This window comes from Odontomachus brunneus, unplaced genomic scaffold (assembly GCF_010583005.1).
Source record: "Odontomachus brunneus isolate Ranch 3 - 2012 unplaced genomic scaffold, Obru_v1 Obru_scaffold_023, whole genome shotgun sequence".
Lineage (NCBI taxonomy): Eukaryota > Metazoa > Arthropoda > Insecta > Hymenoptera > Formicidae > Odontomachus > Odontomachus brunneus.
Genome location: NW_022639473.1, coordinates 985,519 through 989,417, shown reverse-complemented (window position 1 = coordinate 989,417; position 3,899 = coordinate 985,519). Strand labels below are relative to the sequence as shown.

At 50.6% G+C, this 3,899-nt stretch overlaps 2 protein-coding genes across 2 annotated transcripts in view; one reads left to right on the top strand and one right to left on the bottom strand.

The window, feature by feature from the left end:
* The window catches only part of LOC116842226 (discoidin domain-containing receptor tyrosine kinase B-like), a 168,294-nt gene extending 166,265 nt beyond the window's left edge, over window positions 1-2,029 (bottom strand). The window contains exon 1 of the mRNA XM_032811128.1: window positions 1,541-2,029. The gene's annotated coding sequence lies outside the window, so the exon portion shown is untranslated. The remainder of the gene's footprint in view (window positions 1-1,540) is intronic.
* The window catches only part of LOC116842229, a 425,064-nt gene that overhangs the window by 64,115 nt on the left and 357,050 nt on the right, over window positions 1-3,899 (top strand). The gene's annotated exons all lie outside the window — the stretch shown is intronic.

The window sequence follows — 3,899 nt, the reverse complement described above, 5'->3', positions numbered from 1 at the left end:
GGGGGGGGGGGCGCTGGGCGTGTGGAATGAAATTTCTTGCAGTGGTACGTGCGAGGGAGCCTGCCGCGGGCTGCTGGACTTGTCGGGGTATTACGGCTCGCTCTAATGGAAACTGTCACCGAAACGTCCACGGCAAAGCCGACCTGGACTGACCAATCGCGCACTCGTCCACTTACCGCGACGGCTGCCGCCGCGACCGGCAGTTTTCTCTTTCTCCTTCTGCTCCTTCATCTTCCTTCCTCACTAGCTCTCCTGTTTTGCGTGTTAATCCGCGGATTTACGCGCGATTTTGCACACGAGTGCACGCGGCGCATTCGTCCGTCTGCGTTTCTCCAGAGGAGAGTCGTCAAGTGGAAGTGGTCCGTGACGAGTCCGACTGAGCGTCCAATCAATCGTGTCTTTATCTACTGGCGGTCGCGGACAGTAACTGATGTTTAGTGCAGGCGGCCGGCCAAGCGGGATGCTAGGCGGTTCTCCTTGTTAATCGTCGTATATGATTGCGCGCGGACGAGGTTAGTTCGTTTACCTGTGCGCGTCATATTGAATTCTCTTCTCGGATCATTGAGTTCCCTTTGTGCGCCAAAGGATCGCGAGAACGGGCAAGCGCCGCGCGTGTTAGTTCTTATGTCGAACGCTAAATATGCTTTTTTAGTTCTCTAGTATCCACGTTATGTGCGACGCTTGTTTAAGGAAAATGGGATTTGGAGTTGAAAGGGCACACTTAGAATTCACTATGTCTCGAATAAGGCTCCACGCCTTATTCTGAACATGTATCGAATGCTAAATATGTTTTTCTGTTGCTTTAGTTGAGTAAAAATTATGTGCGACACTTAATTAAGAGAAACGGAACTTGAGCTTGAAAGGACACACTTAGAGTTCGCTATGTGTCTCGATAGGGCTCCAGAGTTCTATGCTATATCGAACGCTAAATATGCCTTTCTGGTTCTCAAATTGAATCGACGTTATGGATGACATTTGTTTAAGGGAAACGGAACTTGAGATGAAAGGGTACACTTAGAATTCGCTATATATTTTGAATAGAGCTCCAGGGGCCTACTATTCTGGAGGAACGCTAAATATGCCTTTCTGGTCGTCAAGTTGAATCAACGTTATGTTTGATTGATGCTTGTTTCAAAGAAACTGAATTTGACTTGAAAAAGGGCACACTTAAAGTTCGCTATGCGTCTGCGAATAAGGCTCCTGGTTGGCGCGAATAAATTTACTTATCGACGGGGAACGTACGAAAACTTGACGCACGGCGGAAGTGAGATTCCGTGGAGCTCGATGGCCTCGCGGAAATTGGCGCAGTCCCGTGGAAATTGTTGAATGTGACACGCGTGAAGTGGAGCAGCGATGGCCCTTCGTGAAAAAAAATAGGGAAAAACAACGCAAACTCGCCGTCCTCGATACGCGAGGTCGGGCTGGTCACTCGGAGCGCGCCCTTTGAAAGTGCGCGATCGTTCAAACGCACGTCACCCGCGGCGGCCGAAATTCCCAAGGATCTGTCGGAGGGGGGAGAGGTCTATCAATTCCTACGCACCGAATCAGCAATTCCGCCGGCGTCGTGGGAACAGCGTCCCGTCGTCCCTCGTCGTTATCCTCCGCGCGTCGCTGCACATTCGACCGCCTCAAGATCGTCCCGGTAAAGCGCGACGGTAGATCGTCCGCTGCCGGTGGATCATCGTCGTCACGATCATCTTATCCACCTTTCTCGCTTTCTCACCCGTTTCCCCGCGAAACCGTCCCAACCAGATACACCAGCCGGAAATCCCTTCACGACGGGTCGGAGGAAAAGAGGAGAACGGGACGTTTCCCGTCGACTCTCGCACGTCCCTCTCTTGACGCTACCTGAGAGAAAAGAGAGGGGAAAAAAAAGAAAAAAAAAGAAAACTCCGAGTCTCTCTCGAGGCGATGAGTGGCTGCTCTCCCGGAGAGAGCGGCGGCAGAGAAGAAGCGAGCGCGATCCGGAGAAGGAACAGGAAGGGACGATGTTACACGCGCGGTTGCCAGTCGCAGACTGAAGTCGCGATCCGCGAGTAGCATCGATTTCGGTGGAGGGGGAAGGACTCGGGGGCGGCAAGAGAAGGGGCAGCGCCGTGAAGCGTAGGAGGGACGGACGGTTGGCGTGAGGGCAGGCAGGCAGGTGAATCGAAGGACGGACGCGAGAGGAACAGTCGGGCGCATCGCGTCGCGTCACGTCGCATCGCATCGCATCGCGCCAAGCGAAGCGAGCTGATGCTTATGTCGCTTACCAGCTACTAGTAGCAGTAGCCAGTGACTGCTACTCCCGACAGTGGCAAAGGGAAGGTAAACTCTGGCGAGAGAGCGACCGCAGGTCGTGTCGGAGCGCGGAAAGGGTTAACAGCCGCGCGCGTCGTAAGCGGTTCGGCCGTCGTACGCGCGTCTGACTAGTCGCGCACACTAACTACTGCTCGAGTCACACGTCCCGCTGAAAAGCGGCGTAAGGAAGCACCGCTCTTCTGGCTCTCCTCGCCAGGCACTTTCGTCGTGTATTCCGTCGGTCCAGGCATCAGTCGAGTCAGAGGAAAGAGAATTCGGCAGAAGAGCAGGAAACAGAAAGGTAGAAGCCAGAGTTCGCGCTGGTGGAAAAACAGAAACTGTTGACTGTCACTTAACCACCAGCGTGAGTTCTGACTTTTGTCTTTCTGCTTTTTTGCCAAGAATGTGAATTCTCTCATTTCATCAACAAGGGTTTTTTGAATCAAGAAATAATACAATGGCGAAGTCAATAGCGAAAAGATCGCAGCGCTTCTGTGCCAGTAAAATTTAGAAAACTCGCCCGCCATTCAATGTATTCTCTCTAAGGAATGTGTGAAAACAGAGATCTCAAAGAACTAAAACAAATTCTATCGCTGCTGCTACTCTTGGATACGGATACGCGAAAGTTGTCGACAAAAAGTATCGCAAACTTGCCGCCATTGACCATGCTAGTTAGGGAATGCCAACAACCTAGTCGCATTTTGCGCCAAGACTATTCTGCCGATTGGTAGAACATTCGAACGCGCCCAAATACCGCTCGAGCATCGTCTGATTGTTGTCGAACGATGCTCCGAACTTGCGAGATTCCTCACGGCGGATGCACGGCATGTTCCCTCCCCCTCCTCCCCCGTTTTCTCTTTGCCGAACTGTGTACTCTTTCCGCGTCTCGCGTTTCGCAACAATGTCCGCTGGCGATTATCGCGTCGGTATTCTCGCTCGTCGCGCGGATAAATTGGCTTGCCACGGATCACGTATCGCGCGGTTAACTAGCGGCGATCGAGAGCTGCGCGACGCGCCAATTAATTGGCGGAACGCGCGCGAATCGCCATTGATATTATTTTTCCGCGACCCGGGCTCGCGCGCACAACCGGATATTAAAAACGTAAGAATTTTTCGCGCGCTTCAAAGCTCGACATTAAATTTTCATGATTCTACACGCACGATATCGTGCCGCTTGTTTTATTATTCGCCCGCTTATTAAATTCATAAATTGTTTAATTCTGGTTTTACACGTGCGGATATTTGCTGCGTACCGTAACACATATAAACACCCGCACGCGCACGCACACACGTAACGCACACGTGTGCCCATAAAAAAAGAGAAAAAAGAAAAACAGAAGAAAAAAATTGATGACGCTGTAAATGTTGTTTTATTCGTGCGCATTTATTTCAAAATTGCTCGAAATAAGTAATATTTTATCGGAACCTGAATATCAGTGTTTTCACAAAATGTTTGTTATCGCGAAATTTGCGAAATATATTTGCACATCGCGAAATAGTTTCTACCCATAATCGCTTTATTTCGTTTCGCTTACGCGTTCTAAAAAATATTAAAAAACTCGTGAACGAGAGAGAGAGAGAGAGAGAGAGAGAGAGAGAGAGAGAGAGAGAGAGAGAGA